This window comes from Mauremys reevesii, linkage group 6 (genome assembly GCF_016161935.1).
Source record: "Mauremys reevesii isolate NIE-2019 linkage group 6, ASM1616193v1, whole genome shotgun sequence".
NCBI lineage: Eukaryota > Metazoa > Chordata > Testudines > Geoemydidae > Mauremys > Mauremys reevesii.
This window is the reverse complement of record NC_052628.1, coordinates 122,061,176-122,080,208: the sequence shown is the minus strand read 5'-3', so window position 1 is coordinate 122,080,208 and position 19,033 is coordinate 122,061,176. Positions and strand designations below refer to the sequence as shown.

General features: G+C 46.4%; 1 protein-coding gene across 1 annotated transcript in view; it reads right to left on the bottom strand.

Annotated features, from left to right (window-relative positions):
• Window positions 1-19,033, bottom strand: part of SHB (SH2 domain containing adaptor protein B) — a 139,527-nt gene that overhangs the window by 78,925 nt on the left and 41,569 nt on the right.

The window sequence follows — 19,033 nt, the reverse complement described above, 5'->3', positions numbered from 1 at the left end:
AACATTTGACATCCTTGAAAGAGGCCTTTAAAAAAACAGGTTTAAGAGTAGCAGCCATGTTAGTCTGTATCCGCAAAAAGAACAGGAGTACTTGTGGCACCCTAGAGAACAACAAATTTGAGCATAAGCTTTCCTGTACATTGGCCAAACCAGATAGTCTCTATGCAAAAGAATAAATGGACACAAATCTGACATCAGGAATCATAACATTCAAAAACCAGTAGGAGAACACGTCAACCTCTCTGGTCACTCAGTAACAGACTTAAAGGTGGCAATCTTGCAACAGAAAAGCTTCAAAAACAGACTCCAAGGAGAAACTGCTGAACTTGAATTAATATGCAAACTAGATATCATCAATTTAGGCTTGAATAGAGACTGGGAATGGCTGAGCCATTACACACATTGAATCTACTGCCCCATGTTAAGTATCCTCACACTTCCTTGTCATTATCACTACAAACTTTTTTTTTTCTCCTGCTGATAACTGCTCATCTTAATCAATTAGCCTCTTAGAGTTGGTAGGGCAACTCCCACCTTTTTTCATGTTCTCTGTATGTGTATATATATATCTCCTTACTACATGTTCCATTCTATGCATCCGAAGAAGTGGGCTGTAGCCCACGAAAGCTTATGCTCAAATAAATGTGTTAGTTTCTAAGGTGCCACAAGTACTCCTGTTCTTTTTAAATAAACACTCCATTATGCCCACAGGCACATATTACCAAAACTGCCTGAAATATTCATGTTAATTTAAAACAACACATTTCAAATGTGGCGTTTTTAAAAAAATGCAAGTGTGAAAGAAGGTTCTTCCAACAGACAATGCAGGAGATCTACCTTCCCATGCCAGAGTCAAACGGCTGAGAGTATCCCCTCAGATCAACAGAGATGGGAGTAATTTCTCACAATTCACAATGCGGATTACATCTCTTAGTGTGAAGCTCTCAATACCAAGCACTCTTGAATGTACTGTGCTTTTGGAATGTTTGAGATCTTGTGCACAAGTTTATTTTTAAGGGCATCTTTCTCAGAGGGAGAGCCATGCACACCTACCAGTGAGATTTCTGTATGTGCCTGTAAGTACAACGTTGTTTTGGTACCTCTCACTGCGAAAGCTGCAGTTTACTCATTTGAACAACACACGGCGGGGGCATAAAGTGGGGAAGGAGAGACAAACCACACCCCAGTACCTGATTTTGCCTGGAATTCAGCGATAAAAGTAACATTCTTTCTTGTGCTTCTTTGCTGTGTTGCTCCAAGAAAAATAGGAAGTAAAGCTGAAATGATTCATTGCATGATCCACGTACTCCAGTTATTTGGAGTCGCTCAAAGCTCTTGTCTGTACTAGCTCCAGCTCCGATTCAGCTGCTGGTGTAGCTGCTCAGTGTAAGCCCCAGGTGCAGAGGAGGAAAGCCGAGATTTGCACGTGAGACTTTTTCTGGGTTCAGGTAGGATAAACTGTCTTCCTTGTCCGTACTTGGGGTGGAACTGCTACTGCCAGAGCCTGGCCACCGATGGCTGAATACCCAAGCTCTACAGTAGAATCAGATACAGCTCATGCATCAGGAAATTCAGTGAAGAAGCTGAATGTCTAGAATAATGTTCTCTCCCCCAGATGGGATCCCATGTCAACACTGAGATCTCTTCCCCAGCTCTCAGCCCCCTCAAGGGCATCACACTGGGCATCCCTTCAGATGCCATATAGCCAGCAGATAGCTACATAGCAATGCAAGCTGCTCTCCCTTCCCCACTCCGGGTCATACTTTCAGCCCCTGCTAACTGAAAAACAAGAGACTAAGTTATAAGCTGAAGATCTACTCCAGAACCCTGGGGGCTTTGAAAGGACAAGCAGATTCGCCGTAGCTAGTTCTGGAAACAAAACCATTTAATCAACTATCAGCTATATAAAAAAAATCAAACCTAAAGCATGTTCGAACTCAAGGGCTGCACATTGTTATAAGTATTTAAACCAACAATCCTCAGCTTCTGATGTTAGCACATATGTTTCTTTCAAGAGAGAGGTAAGAAAATCCCTCTTTCCATGTCCCCAATGCTTCTGTGACCCACTGCCTGCAAAGTGTCGCACTTGCTTCAGTTCCTGATAGGTCTGCAGCCTTCCCGACAGATGGTCTCTGAACGAGGGGAGTGCTGTATTTGCTAAGGCAATTGCTACAGCTAGCAACCTACACACCTTGTGCTCCAACCTTCCTTCCTCCTTGTGCTGGTCCCTTCCTCCTCTACTACTTTCTCGAGCTTGCTATAAATTCAGAGTTATTTTAACTTCTTTATACAGAGGCATCAGTTGAAGAAAGTGGCTTAGGAGACCAAATTCTGGCTTGTGTCTAAAGAACAAATATTTTGAGGGCTTTACAGAAAATGTGAAATTGTGGGAATTTGCACTACTGCAGCCCACATGGGAAGGCCACCTTAATATATGCCACTAAATGCTTTTTAGGCCCCAATATAGCAAAGCACTTCAGAGTGTATCAGCAGATCTGAAAGCACTTTACAAAGGAGGTGAGTATCATTATTGCCATTGTACAGATGGGGAAACTGAGGCACGGGGAGAGGCAGTCACTTGCCCAAGGTTCCCCAGTAGGTCAGTAGCAGAGACGGGGATAGAACCCAGGACTGCCATGTCTCGCTCCAGTGCCCTATCCATTAGGCCAGCCAGTGGCTTTAGAGGAACTATTCACAAGTCTACTGCAGCTGATACTTTGTTAGCATCTATATCTATTTTTAGATTCTTGGAAGTAGCCTGTACTCTTGAAAACACAGGTAAAGCAGACACCAACAGCCTAATAACTATGCTCACATGAGTTGAGTTATATGCATGTGTATTCGCAGAACTAGCCCCATTAAGGCCCAATCTGCACATGCTGAGTGGGATTTTTCAAAGTTCTGGATACCCTGTTCCTATTCATTTGAATGAGAACAGCTTCCAAATCCCGTAGGTGGCTTTGAAAAAATCTCAGCAACTACAGAGATATCAATTTAAAGCGCAGTCCCGCTGAGGTCAACAAGACTGCTCAGATACTTAAAGTGACGCTTACAAGAATCATTGTGTTTTGTTATCTAAGTTTGGTTTGACTGCAGAATCAGGGCCTAACGGGCAAGGAAAAAAAGTTTTGAACCAAGTTATACGTGTGACACAAAGGACCACTGGTGGCTCGCTACTCTGTCATCAACTTTTGTCAGGCCTGGCATGCTCACTACACCTAACACTGTCCTAATCTGTATCTATACCGTGCCATGTACGGTATTATACTAACAGGAACATGCTGGTTCTGAAAATCATCATGTGGTGTACGTGCAGGGTGTACACGAACAGTTACAAATGTGTGCTACAATTATGTTCTGAAAATGGTGTTTGGTAATGAATGAGCCAGTCTGCCCTAGACAAAGGAATGTGTATTCACTTGTCTGACCAACCTTGTCGTCAGGCAGAGACAATGAAGGTACATTTACATGCAAGATCAACAAAGCCATCAGGATAGCAAGTGAGAAAAGACGACCAATCCACGTGGGATGGAGACTGCGCCCCAGGAAGCCTTCCTGCCTCTTGAAGCAGGGTCAATGCACTTTTTGGGACGATACAAGGTGAGAGGAAAAAAGCCATTTTGACATCTTTCACCTGAAAGTACAAAGGAACCAAGTACTTGGAGATCAGTGAAGGGTCCTGCCCAGACAGGCTGGAAAGGGAGACATGGTGAGAAACCCTTCTTCAAAGAAGAGACTCTAGTTTGTTGAATCAGGTTTTAGATTTAGAAGCATATTTTTACTTTTGTTTGCTCCTTTCCATCTTTACTCCTTATCCTCAGTATCATTTACACCTATGTACTTTTGTTAAATAAACTGTTTTACTTTTACTATGAACCAGTTCAGTGCACTGATTGAAGGGAAGGAGGTGTTAACCCCAGTTAAGATAACAGGCTGCAGCGTATTGTCTTTTTAAAGGAGCAACAAGCTTAATAACTTCTTTAAGTGTTCAATGATAGGGCTAGACACTGCAGGGAGACGAGGAACTCGGGTGTTGGGGTTCACGGTTAATGCAAGGCAAGGTTTGGACTGGCAGAATCCTGAAGAGTTTGCTGGCCAGGCAGACAGGCTGGTGCGTCAAGGGATTATCACACAGCTTAACATAGTAAAACTCATTTGCTGAGGCTGAGAGTGGTTACAGGAACTCACAATTCTGGGAACCCCAGCAGATTGTCACAACAAAGTATGCCAAAATATTTCGTAAACTAGAATTAGCTACCCAAAAGTGGGTTTATTTTAGGACCCTGGAACAAGTGTAATATGATCAAGGATCTGAGTGCAACTTCTCTCAAGTTTAATTTATGGCCTCAATTCAGCAAACTGACAAACATGTGTTTAAGTCCCACTGACTTCAGAGCTGAGTACACATAAAAGTGCTTTGCTAGATCGGGTTTATCAGGCCATGATTTAAGAAGCAAAAACACAGGACATATTGGAAATTTTTCACTGGAGCAAGAGACTTAGTTTTCAAGAAGTCTTAGCAAAGGTGAAAGTTAATTCCAAGCTTCCAGAGCAAGTAGACAGCCTGCATTCTGAAAATAAAAACCATTTTTAACCTCTAGTGAGCTGTATGGATGTAATTATGAAAATAAAAAGACAACACTGAAAACATTTTATCTAAAACTAATAAACTGGCAAGTGTCAACCAAAGCAGCAGCAATATCTCTTAAAGCATTAGAAGAGGACGTTACTGACCTGCAACTGAAGCTTCTTCGGAGGTGTGGTCCTCTCTCTGTATTCCAGTGTGGGTTCTGCATGCTCCCCATGCGCCCAAAGCCAGGGAATTTGAAAGTAGCGTCTGTTGGTCCGTGCCCACGCCCTGACTGCCTCATTGCCTCCATCCAAGGGGATAAAGGGCAGGGCAGACTGGCAACCATTCCAGTTCCTTCTCCACTGCAAATCAGAGATGCTCCAAAGCAGAGGGGAAGGAGGGCAGGTAGCAGAATACAGAGAGGGACCAAGCAGCTCAGAGAGCCTCCAGTTACAGGTCAGTAACTTTCTTTTCTTCGAGAGATGGTCACTATTGTATGCCATTCTGGGTGACTAACAAGTAGCACTTAGGTAGGAGGTGGGTGTGAGGATTTAGAGTCGAGCAGAAGCGTCAGAGGTGTCCTGTACCTGAGTCTCACAAAAGTGAGAGAAGCTCCACATGGCCTCTTTAGAGAGATCCAGGAGGGGCTGATCTTGAAGTGATGCCATATTTCTTGCACTCTTGTGGAATGAGCTCATCCCACGGGAGGGTGGCAAGGGGTGGGTTGATAGAGTAGAATGCAGCCAGAGATCCATTTGGAGATTCTCTGAGTGGAGATGGCATACCCCCTAATTCTTTCTGCTATAGCAACGAGCGGTCTTAGGGATTTCCTGGCTAATTTTGTTCTTTGCCGTAAAGGGCCAAGCCCTGTCAAACATCAAGGAAGAGGAGTCTTCCTTCTTCTGCGGAAGTGAGAGGTTTTGGGAAGAACACAGGTAAGTGAAATCGATTGGTTACAGTGAAATTCTGAAATTACTCTGGGGATGAATTTGAGGTGTAGACACAAAGAAACCTTATCCTTCTGGAATACAGAATAAGGAGGATCTGCCAGCATCGTTCCACGTTCACCAATCCATCCAGCTGAAGATGTGATGGCTATGAGAAAAGTGACCTTCACAGGAAAAAAAAGAAAAAGAAAAAGGACATGGTGCAAGAAGCTAAAGGTTCGAATGGGGGGCATTGTGAGCACTGAGAGAACAAGGTTCAGGTCCCACTAGGGAGTAGCGGGAAGGCTCTGGACTAGGTCCTTCCAGAATCTGATTCTCAGTAGATGCATGAAAACCAAGTAGACCTGAGAAGGTGGATGGTATGCACTGATTACCACCAAGTGGACTTGCAAGGAGCTGATGGACAGGCCTGGATGTCTTCAGAGAGGATATAGTTCAACATGAAAGGAATAGCTGCAGTTTCTGGGAGAATGCTCCTTTGCTGTGCCCAAGAAGAAAAGCACTTTTATGTAGCTAGGTAACATCTTCTAGTAGAGTCCTTCCTACAATTAGAGAAGATGTTTCGCGTGGCCGTGGAGCATGAATGTTCTAAGGACGATGCCCATTCAAATACCAAGCCCGGAGGTGAAACGGATGTGGTGCTTGATCTTACCACTCCACTGGATCAGGAAACCCTGGGAGGCGGATTGGTAATAAGGGATGTCATGCAAGAACTATTTACAAGTGAAACCTAGTTCTTATTTTGTAGGCCGAAGCCAAAAGCTATGGACAGTGCAGGTTCCGACCTGGATCGTGTGGCAGTGAGAAGGAACTGGAGACACGGTCAGTCTTTCCCATCCTTTCCTCCCCACCCCTCCATTTGGAGGCACAAGGTGAGCCCAGACACATGTGCAGACCAACACACTAGTTTCAAATTCTCTGGCTCCAAGCGCGTGATGAGTATGCGTAACCCACAGTGGAATACAGTAGGGACCATCACTCGAAGAAGAAAAGCACAGTATCATCATATAGAAAAAACAGTGCCAATTGCTGACTGAAAAAACTCAACCTTCCACAAAAATTGCAAAGCATTTCAAGTGCCACTTGCCACAACTAAGCATCAGTAAACTGCTGTCTGATATGCTCGACTTTGTATGAAGAATATGCTCCTCCCTCATTTTGACCCTGGCAACACTGGAAAGTTACAGGGTTAGAACTCACGTTAACTCAACATGATGTTAAGCACTCAGCGTAGACAAGGACACCATTTTGTCAGCTGCCTGTAATTTCACATCAGACACATGGTCTTTGTAGCTATAGTTAAAGAGAAGGCAGGGTTTGCTTTGATGCAGCCCTGGAATCTTTTCAGTCATGTCTTACCTTGCATGCATACGAGGTAATAAAAAGGAAGGAATCCTGTTTTGTTAGCCTTCCCTTTCTATTTCGCAACAACGGGGGAATAGTGTAGTAAGACCTGCCTTCTCCAGCACACTTTTTTCCCTTTTTCAAACCATTTCCAAATGAAAGCTGTAGCCAGATTTCTAAAATGGAGCAAGGACCAACAAAAAAAGCAGGGTCAGAAGGACAAAAGGACTTTGTCCAATAGTTCTGAGCTGCTGTCTCTCCTCCGTCAATCCATGTCCCCAAACACGTAATTACTGAATCAGAGCGGGCACCTCCATGACATCTCTGCTGACATCTCTGAATGGCTTTCCAGACCTCACTTAGCCAGCGTGACTACTATACAGCTTGTTTACATTGGCTATGCAATTGCTGTCCTATAGGCAATTCATGCTACTCGGGAAGCTGTGATACAAATATCAGATATCCAAATGTCACCATTATCTCCCAGGGGCTTGATCCTTCCTACTGATTTCTGGGGGCTCCGGATCTGGCCCTGAAATGCTCTTTAAGTCTGGCCTCTATTCTAAAGGCGAGCATCTGAATTGATGACGTTTGAAATGTGCCCCAAAATTTTGCTGCTTCTTCCCACAATCAAGGGTCAATCCTGCAGTCCTTACTCAGGACAGAGTCCCACTGGACTGAGCGAGAGATTAACCCAAGCAAGGATTACAAGATTGGGCCCAAAATGTTTAAAACGTAGTGCCTGCTATCCAAAGTTTAAAGGGGAACGTGGCTCTTCCTTCTCCACCACGGGCAGCTATTTCCCTCTTCTCAGAGTCAGCTTCAGCTAGCAAGCACACCTCAAACTGATCTACTTCCAGCCACAGATAGCTGCTAATGTGAAGTGTCTATGGCAGGGGTTGGCAATAGGGTGACCAGATGTCCCAATTTTATAGGGACAGTCCCGATTTTTGGGTCTTTTTCTTATACAGGCTCCTATTACCCCCCACCCCCGTCCCGATTTTTCACATTTGCTGTCTGGTCAGCCTAGTCGGCAACTTTTCAGAAGTGCTGTGCCGAGTCTTCATTTATTCACTCTAATTTAAGGTTCTGCGTGCCAATAATACATTTTAATGTTTTTAGAAGGTCTCTTTCTAGAAGTCTATAATGCATAACTAAACTATTGTTGTATGTAAAGTAAATAAGGTTTTTTAAATGTTTAAGAAGCTTCATTTAAAATTAAATTAAATTAAAATGCAGAGCCCCCCGGACCAGTGGCCAGGACCCGGACGGCATGAGTGCCACTGAAAATCATGTGCCATAGGTTGCCTACCCTAGGTCTATAGATTACAGGTTTGTTTTGCTAGGTCCAATATCCTCATTTCTGAATGCATCTTCATGAAACAGACCCAGTCACAAACCACCTCCAGTAAGGACTGAGACCTAATAAAGAGGAAAGTAATTACACCCTATCATTTCTTCTGTACCAGCAGCAGCAGAGATGCGCCAGAAATCACCCGCCTAAAAGGATTAAGTATTTTGCAAGGACTGACTCACCGCAATCTGAAATGCCTACAGTTGCTGCGCTGCATGAAGTTACATGCTCAAACAAAAAACGTCCTCTGGAGTTACAAGGGGAACTGGCGTCCAGGGGTTGGTTTACAGTAGGTACAGGTCCATGGGAATGCTGCTTTCCCAGCACTCCCAACATTTGCAAGCTATCTTGCAGCGTGATCCTGCTAGTTCTCCTAGCACGTCTCCATAGGGAGAGGGGACAGTAGCAGCACCAGTCTGAAGCTACTGTGATCTCAGTTAGTTTCACGACGTTGCTCCTGGTAGGTGGACGGCAGGGCATTTGGTGCTAGTGTGACAAGCAAGCAGTCTGCTTCTGCAGACAATACAAGTGAAGTGCAGTAGAACCTAGGAGTTACGAACAGCTAGGGAACGGGGTTGTTCATAGCTCTGAACAAAATATTATGGTTGTTCTTTAAAGGTTTACAACTGAACATTGGCTTAATACAGCTTTGAAACTTTACTATGCAGACGAAAAATGCTGCTTTTAACCTTCTTAATTTAAATGAAAGAAAGTTTCTTTACCTTTCAAATCTTTATCTTTCCCTTTATTTTTTAGTAGTTTACGTTTAACATAGTCCTGCCGCGTTTCTGCTTCACCCCCCCCCCCGTCACCCCCCCCTCTCGTGTCCTCCCTTCGGTCTCTGCTGCTTCCTGATTGGACACTTCCGGTTCCAAATGAGGTGTGTGGTTGACTTCTCAGTTTGTAACTCTGAGGTTCTACAGAAGAAAGAGATGACTTTAACCCTACCTCCTGCCCCTGGACACACAGCTTCCCCCAGCCACCAAGATCAGAGCTGAACAATCCCTCCCCCAGAACTGAGCTAGTTTAACTCTCCTACTGCTCTCCTTGCCCAGTGAAGCAGCGGGTACAGGGCTGTAGGCATTTCCCCTTTCCTTCCAGACTGGGAAGGAAAGGGGAAATGCATACAGAAGAGAGAGAGAAAGGACAACTGAGGAAACATGGAGGGAGTTTCACAGCTGATGGAGAGGCAGCAGAAGTAGGACATTCGTTGGGAATCAGATTCTCTCGGCGGGGGGGGGGGGGGAGAAGAGACAGCATCAGTCTGCGCGGGAGGGGAAGCAGCACTGCACTGCTCTTTAGTGACTCCCTCTGGTCCAGTGAATTCACAGCAAGCACTGGGCTGTGATGGGAGTCACACCCCGCCACCTGCAGCCAGAGGGGACTGAAGGAAGCACGAGCGCGCCGAGGATCCTGGGAGAAAACCCACCACCACAACCAGAAGTGAGGTCTCACGCAGACCTACGAAAACAGACAAAGGAGACAGCAACAGTGAGAGCAGAGAGAGGAAGGCGGCACACCTGGCAAGGAGGAGGAAGCGAACGAAACACACAGAAGGGGAGGTCCAGAAAAGGAAGGAAGGGGAAGGGAAGTGCTTCATTTTAGTAAGCCATGGGAGCAGTTCTTGGGGCGATTTGAGCTCTCGCAATAATGCTTGGTGAGAGCTGGCTTAGGAACCAAAAGGCACTCAGCAGTCCCTTGAAAGTATCTTTGTGATGGGGGGCGAGAAGGCAAACCACACCCTACACAGCAATTACATTCTCCACTCCATTATACAGGGCCACAAAGTGCTTAAAATATTACATAGCGAAATCACTCCACCCTCCAAACAGCAGCCTCGAGCGAGGTGTGCCAGCCCATCTCTGCCAGCCACACCGGGCAGGACACGAGCAGAACAACGTATGGCTAGAAAGCCAGCGGTGGGAAGAAAATACTATTTTCCCAGGTTTTCTTTGAGGCCCGTCACTTGGGCTAAGCTTTCCCACTCTCCCAGCCTCCTGGATGCCAAGGACCCCAAAGTGCTCAGGGCTGCATTCAGCGAGCCCCAGGGCCCTGCCGGGGCACCTCATGGGTCCGGATTCAGAGGGACGTGTGCCTCCAGCTGAATCAGCCCCACTTCAGCAGTCGCTGGCGAGACCCATCCCTGCTTAGCTAAGAGATTCAGCTCCTTGCGCTTGCTCTTGTTGGCTTTGCGCACCCTGAGTGACTGATGTGTCAGAGGCAGATTTGGACACTGGACGGACTTCCTGTCTTGCTGAACTTTCTGACTCCCTGCCTATCCCTGTCCCCCTGTTCCTAGGCTAGCAAGCTTCTCACTGGCCACAGGGCCAAGCTTTTCCTGAGCTGAAGAGAGATGTACGGCAGATGTTGTACTAGGACGTCTATTTTGAGTCCCCCTAAGCTGGAAGTGCCTGTCGCAGTACTGCACTTCCCAAGCCAGGCAAATAACGTTACAGGCCACAGCATGGGAAGACACTGGCTATGCCGAGACTCTCCCATCCACAAGGAATTTTGCAGAAGGCTGAAACAAAGGAATCGCTTTTCTAGAAGCCCACTCTGTGTCGTGGCCGTGCTTAGGAGCCCTGGGCATGGACCAGGACCCACTGCGCAAGGCTCTGTACAAACCTAGCGGCTGCACAGCTCACAGAATGCTAGATGTGCATCCAGAGCACCATGCAATGCAAAACCCTCCAGCATTAGCCTCCCTGTCCACAGTGTCACTGGCCACTCTGTGCCCTCTGTACTAATGGCAAAGCTCTCATTCCAGGTGGCAAGGGTGGCCCCTGGGATTAGCACCGTCCTGCCCCTGCTCAGACTTTAACGCCCTGAATTCCGGGGAGAAACAGAAGTTCCCCAGGAGGCAGCTCTCCTTTCGTACTTCTTCCAATTTCTAGTTTGGAGGAGAAAATTAGCGGAAAGGCTAAATGAAAAGCTGCCGGCCCTCAGGATTAGCAGAATTTCAAACCAGCACCCTGAATCACTGCTTCACACCTGGCTCCTGCTTTGCCAATCTTCTGCAGCAACACCTACCTGCAGGGTCTGGCTGCCCAGACAGGTGGGCCCCTGGCCGATCACACCAACAGCAAGGGCAGACACAATGGAGAAGTGCGGCGCATACGAAAGGAATCCCTGGCTGTCAGAGGTTTGAGCAGGGTGACAGTGGGTGCTGAATGGAAACGGTTCGGATCTGGCCTGAGAGGTCAGGGGAAAGGCCAGCATACTCTGCTGCAGGAGAGGGATGGGTTGCAGAACCGCCATAGCTAAACACAACGTGCTTCACAGTGTTGCAGGAGGGGACAGTTGGAGCAGTACTCAGCGGACTGGCAAATGGGAAGTCAGCAGCCTGCCAAAGGGTTTATCGAGCTCTTTGGGGCAGAGTGTGTCCCTTTGCTCTGTGTCCAAGCTCCTGACACAGCGGGGCCCAGGCCGACGACTGGGGCACCACAGCACCACGGTTATACACGTGACAAAAGTATTACGCTTCCTGAGTACTAGGAAGGATGGTGGGACCTGCGTGGAAGGGACCCTGTTGTACCTCAAAGGGTCTGGCCTCTTGCATGGCAAAGGCCAGCCACCAGAGAAATTCCCCTAGTGCAGCTTGCATCAGGCCCAGCACGTCTGCCTGCGCTAACTCATCCACTTCTGACGTGGAGGCTCCTTGGTGCTGGAGAACTCACCCCGTGACCTCGGAAGCCATGTCAATGGTTAATTACCATCTCACTGATTTAAAAAATTGCACCTTAGTTCCAGTTTGAATTAGCCTAGCAAACAGATGACACGTGGAAAAAGGGTGATACATGCTGGGTACAGCGCATACCAGGCTCATTAGAATTCTAAGGGCTGACAGAACACACTTTGGAAATGAAGTAACATCAGAAGGGGAGACTGCTTGTAGTTAAAACAAAAGCATTTTTATTAACTATGGTTTTACATATTCTTAAAGATGGAGCACAGCTGTATTAAGAGATATTGAGAAGAATGGGAAAGCATATGGCTTAACTAGGAAAGGCTGAATGCTAGAGTGAAACTGACGCAGAAGCAGAATGAAGCCTTTCTAGAAAAGGAACATGTCTGGGCATAGGACAGTGCTGCATTTTACATACAGCCAAATGGGATTTTTATTTATTTATTTATTTTTAATACATGCAGCAAATGAAAAATGACCACAACTTGGCCTCTATGCAACCTTGAAACAACAGACACGCATTATGCATATTGGAGCCATTCTGCAAGTTGAAAGACATACAGACTATGTTAATGGCATAGCAGTGAGTTCAGCTTGTGTAATTTGAAATGGGCTTTGGGGGAGGTGGAGAATACCCTTCCCACAGACATGTCTGAAAATATTCAACTCCCGGCACAATCTGATCCTTTCCAAAGGCCAAAACATTTTCTTTTCAGCACTAGATTCTGGGGATAAGTCATCTCTGGCTGGGATGTTGATTACCCAGCGTCTGGAGGGGGTGAAGTGCACCCCAAGCCTTCCTTCACTTGGGGGGTTGAATTTTAACAAGGGGACCAGGAGAGCACAATCAGACACAGAGCTGTGGGATGGTGTGATGTGCAAACACCATTAATGGCACACATGCCCAATGCCCTGTTCTGTCAGCAGTGCACTGTCAGAGACAGAGGAGAAACCCCAAGCCCCAGCACCCTCTGCCTTGCCAGCTGATGTTTGGAGGGATGGGGATTCATTTTTGTTCTTTCAGGATAGCATGAATTTTACAGACATTTCGCAGTGCAGTTCGGTTTGGGACATGTAATCTTTGACTGGGTCTAAATTTATCATATTTCAAACTGATCTTTGTTTAATCAATTATGTGTCATCTTGAGTCCCTGCTAATTGAAATCAGGAGTTGAAATAGAGACTAATTTAATTTGGTGCTCAAAAAAATACTGTCACAACAGACATAACTGGACAAAATCTCAGAGTGGATTAGATTAACACTATAATTAGTGTTCACTTATCCCTCTGATAAGGTGACACACGCGCTCCTCTGCATGCTGTCCTTGTATAACTGCATTAGCACACTGTCTGAGTCATGGGCCATACTTGGACCCTCCCCTCTGGGCTCTGTAAGAGTCCTGCTTTGCCAATTGTAGTGAGCAGCCTGCAGAGTATGTTCCTTCACACAGCTGCGAGAGGTGGGTCACCCAGCTGGAGGGCTCAGCTCACTGCTCCCGGGGGCCCAGCTGCACAGAAGGAGATGCGCCGCCTTGGAAGAGTCATCAGGAGGCACAGCTCTGCTCAGGTGCCTCCGAAGTGCTGGGGAGCAGGAGGAGAGGACAGCACAGAATGGGCCTTGCTGCAGTTTTCAGAGAAAGCATGGCCCTGCCAAGCACAGCCATCCCCAGCTGCAGGGGGACAGCGGCCCCCCCAAACCCTTCCCCACCGCCCGCTCGGCCCAGACCACTCGCCCCAAGAGGGGTGAAACTCTGTGCTAAGAGCCCAGGTGCACAGTTATAAAAGCACATTAGCACCCGATCTCCCAGGTCTCTTCAACAACGATACCCAGGCCCGACAGATCCATTCAGCCACCTGCCCTGCAAGGACACACAAGCCACCAATTCCTGCCGCCGTGTAGCCCTGCGGGACACGCACAGAACCTGGTGGAGGAGACGCCGGGCTGCTCTCAGACAGCCCTAGCACAGATCAGTGAAACCGCCAAGACCAGGATGAGTCTTGCAGCTGCTACCCAGACAGACAGCAATCACGTCCCGTTACACACTGCTGCCTCTTGGCAAAGCTCTGAGCAGCAGGCGGCACTGGGCCTGCCTGCACGTGGGAGAAAAGCGAGGCTGGGAGAGGTAAAGCAGTAGAGATGCCCCACTCGCAACAGCTAGAAGAGCTGGCCAGGGGCCCAGCAGCAGGGAGCCCCTTTCGGTGCCAAGAAGAGCACAGATCCTTCCACCTCTCCCCAGCCAGAAAGAAGGTTCTTAGATGGTTGGGGGGGGAGGGAGGACAGAGGTGGCGTTCTGCCTTCTGGCAGCCAGTGGTTACACGGGGATTGGGGAAAGGTTCAGCACGCGCTAAACATCGACTACCCAGAATCGGATATGACCCATGGAGCCCCTGAGCAGCGCCTGGGGACAGCTGCCTCGCAGCAATGCCAGTAGCTGCCTCTTTTCCAAAGAGCAGGGGCCAGACACCAGGTTTCTTACTCGCATTCCTCCCTCCAGTCCTTCCTACTAGGCTCTGGCTAGGGGGTGTCCTGCAGTCGTGACAATACCGTGATGCTGGGCTCTCCTTATAAAGCTGCCTTCCAGCGCTCTGCTAAGGACCCAATGGGACAAGATGACTGAGCAACTTTTACCAACATGTTCTGCCAGAAACTGGATCCCCCCCTCACCCACCCACCCCCACTTCTTTAATTGTAATTGCTTACCCCTGATCCTGAAAAATCTGATGCACCCGGCAGGGTCACGGCTTCAAGCAAGTCACTGGCAGGATTTGAGCCTTTCAACGCTTTTTATTGCATTGTGAAGTTTTCCATTTTGAGCCATACACAGTCCTAGCCAAGTTCAGAGCCGGACCGTGCCCGGCCCTTGTGCAGGAGCACAGAGAACGCCCCCTTACACCCCGTCCCTTGCGGGCCCTGCTAAGAGTCAGGCACAACTGCAGTCCCTACTCAAGAGAGTGCAAGAGCTCGTCCCTGTGTAGTGGTATGAGGATGCCCAGCACCTCAAAAAGGGGTCGAGAGGCAGCCATCCTGCTTCCTTTCCCTCCCTCCCCACCAGCCTGAAGGGCAGATCTGCCCCAGGAAAGAACGTAGAGCAGATGTACTCTGTCCTATACATCAAAAAGCTCCATACAGCAGACCAGATTCCACTGCTCCTCTGGACTGCTGCACCTCACAGCGATCCCAGCACACGGCTGGCTGGCCCTTCGTTTCTGAGATCTTCTCTTTAGAAGCTGTTCACCAACACTCATACCACGTCATAGCTGCCACAGACCAAACGCACTCCAAACGCCAACCGTTAACAACAGACGACATAATCTGACGTCCGGGCTTTTAGTAACTGCATTGTAATTCTTCCCTTTTATGAAGCTCTCTTCTCCGAAGTATTCGACAGAGATCCCTCGACAGTGCCTGAGCCGACATCTTATTGTGAGAGTGTCCATGAAATGCATTAGAAGGGTCTTCAAAGTAAAGCACTGTATCCATTAAACAGCACATCCCTGGGGAAGTGAAAGCCAATCTAGAGTAAAAGGGCATAAATGCAGAACGAGCAAGATCACTGAATGTATTTAGGGCCCTGCTGCCCAAGAAGGTCTTTGTTCAGTTTTAACCACAGATCTGACCGTAAAACGACAAATGAAGAATCAATTATATAGTTCTGTCCTGCTGTTTAACACGTTAAATGATCCTATCAAGACTATTGCCTACCCACTTGTGACATAATTAAACAGCAGGCTCATTCCACAAGAATAAAGGAAGACGATGTTGGGGTTTTATTAAACCTTGCTTTTATCCCTGGCTATGGAAAGGAATACAAGTATGCCTTAGATAACAAATCTACCCAATTTATTCGTCCAAAACATGCAGTGCTTCAACGGCCAAAGGCTGAATTTTTGGTTGAAATTTCAGGCAAACATTCACAAGAAATGTTTTTCAAATACAGCCAAAATGAATCATGTGAGACTAACAGAGAAAACGGTGATTTGCCAAGAAGAAAAGTAGCTGATGACCACGAGCACGTCCACAGCTAACCTTTGTACAGCTCAGGACAGCAATTCTGAACAAAGGCAGTAACTCAGTTTCCTTTTAAAGTCTGACAAGTGGCTTATGTCCAAGGTATTATGAGAAAGAGAGAAGTAGTTTGGAGCGGAAGAACCATGTTGGTGTAGCTATAGGAAGCCCAAACTTCAAGGCAAACAGAGCAATACTTCAGCAAGGGAATATTTTAAAAGGTTTCCTCTCTAAAAAACTAGTAAATATTTTTCATGGAAAAAGATCAGTTCTCCCTTTTGCCAAATTTCGACACTAAATTCAGTCCCTGTTGTGTGAAAACAGGGATCTCAATGCAACTGGAACTGTGGAGTCACCTCCAACATCTCACAAAGCTTATTATTCATTTTACAGTGGTTCTGGGAGGCCTCAGTCAGGACCAGCGCCTCCTAGTGCTAGCTGCTGTAAAAATACCTATTACAAAATAAAGATTAGCTAGGCCACCACAAGGAACAGAGTCCAAAAAGTGGCTTAGGTTTCCTGAGGAAATGGGTAGCCAAGGTCCCACCCTAGAACATGGAAGAGACACCACGGTTAGACTAAGAGTTCACAGGGCTCCAGGTCAGACGAACATTCACTGAAGACCGCCCATAAGCATTTCTCTCTGATCCAAGTGGCTGAGACAGAACATCAGTTGCTGCCAGGAGAACAAGCAAATTTTCTCCGTAACAGGAACATTTTGTTTTCCTCTGGCATCAGTCTTAAAACTCAGACCACAAAGGGATTTTCTCCTCATTTACAGACTTTAGCATGAAGACCGAGCTAAACCGTCAGTCTGGAAAAGAATGCGCTTTTGGGGGCACTATCTGGAAAGCAAATGTTGAACCAGATGAGAGCTGCGTCTACACTGGACAGGGTGCTGGATCAGGCAAACCAGTGACTGCTAAGGTTCACTGTCTTATTTCATTGCTGTTGCAAATTAAGTGCTCGGAGGACTACACCGTACTGTAAGGGAAGTTTTCTTGTCTACAAACAAGCTATATTTGTCAGGTACACGATCAAAGCTATTGTCACTAAAAAACGTAATCTTTCTCCTGCTTGAGCTCTGGCACTACTTAATACAATTGAAGCGGTTAGCTTATTTCTGACAGAAGGCTGGGACTCTGAGGGAAACTTATTTCTCCAGATTGAAAGACAGACTGTCGTATATTTAAGAACTGTGGCTCCATTCTGAGAAGCTAAAGTTACAAGAAGTCTCTGCTTATTACTAACCTAACTGTCTTCTCCTCCCTACCTTGAGCAGCATGAAACCGAAAGGTTTTAGGTCCCTCCTGGCAAGGTGTTCTGTATGGATAGACTCATGTGCCGGCAAAGAGCCTTCCTTAACTTCAACCAGGGTCCATGCACCTGGAGCCAGTTGCGCGATTGGTGCCTTGGTTAACAGTAGTTCGATGGAGAAGTTAAGAGAACTCTGTTCATCACACACCTATCATTCACGGACATGGGAAACACACATAAGGTTAAGATTTCCGTTTCATCTGTCTTACATTGTTCAGAATCTTTTTATCCATGAATGTCCATCCTTTGTTTTTTTTTAAGCAAGTAGTTTTGAAATATCTTTAAAGGCTGGGAAGGTAACTCTGATACTTGGGAGAAGTCCACGGATGTGTTTGGGAGAGGTAAAGGAAATAAATGGCAGGTTTTGCCTCAGTTTGCGGACTTCCGCTATCTGGGATCAATCAGTGCTTGAAACAAATCAGAGTACTTTACTTTTTAAGCCAGTTCTCCATATCAGCTGAAATCTCATTCATATCTGTCCATTGTAACACGCTCTTTTACCTGTCAGTCACCACGGCCAACCTAACAACTTCACGGAGGAATTCAACACTGAACATTTCACATACAACAAAGACTGAAGTAAGAATGTGCTCTTTAAACACGGTATGTTAGAGCAGTTGCATAATATCAGTAACAGATCCTTGCATGCCGACACAGGAATCCAAAGCAAAATCTTTGAAAGCTTCCAACAAATAAGCCTTCTGGTTCTCCTCCGAGCAATGAAGCACCGTGAAGCACGATGCTCAGATATTAAGGGACATAATCCAACTGCAGTCAAAGTAAGTGGAAAGGCTCCCATTGGCTTTCATAGGAGTTGAACCATGTAAGTAGTGGACAACAAATCAGTGGTCCAATCCTGGAGAGTGCTGGGCAACTCCTGTGAGATGCTGAGCATCCTCTATTCCCACTGAATTTAATGGGAGCCAAGACTGCTCAGCATTCACTTTGCTTGACTGGACTCCTGATGATTTAACATCCTTCCAGTGTCATATATACCAATATATATGAACAGAACTGGCCTGCCAGTACATCTGCTACATCAAACGCTATTTGGACCAAGACTACTATAAAATGCTCTCTCTCGTGAATTAGCAGCACATCCACAAACTCATTGCCTGGTATCTCAGTGTTGCAGAGCGCATTAGCTGAGATAACAGTCTTGTCCTTTTCATGGATTATTTAAAAACACTGAATTTTCTATATAGGGCAAACATTTATATTTGTGAAGAAATGAAAGCACTGTAAACATGAAAGGAAAAAAAATGTACACCCACCCCCCCCATGATATTTAGACTGAAAATAAAAGAAATTTATTCAACAGCAGTGAAAGCAAGAAAGCATTCAATCCAATTCATCTAAAAAGCCTCTGAAGAAGATGGCTGAATAGATTTACAACAATAAAAACAAAAAGGCCCAATGACACCTTGATAGGACACTGAAAGCATTCTGCTTATAAACAGTACAGTCACAGGTGATTTTCTGCACCTCTCCAAGTGTGCTGTTTTAAAAAAAAACAGAAGTATGGGCATTTATACTAAAACAGGATGGCTGCTTCGTACAGTTTTGGCTTCTCCTGCTGCTTAATCTCCCCAAATATTATAATCCTGCTTGGACCTCATCCAGTGCCCACTGCGGAAATGAGAAGATCCCCGGTGATTGCACTGGCATTGGATAGGGCCCTTTGAGACACTCGTTTAATGTAACGGTGAACTTGCTGTACAAAGCGGCATCTTAGCAACATGCCACAGGTCCCCATGCAAAAACCACTTAGATCAGAATTAAAGCTTCACCAGTTGGAGCCCAAGGATGT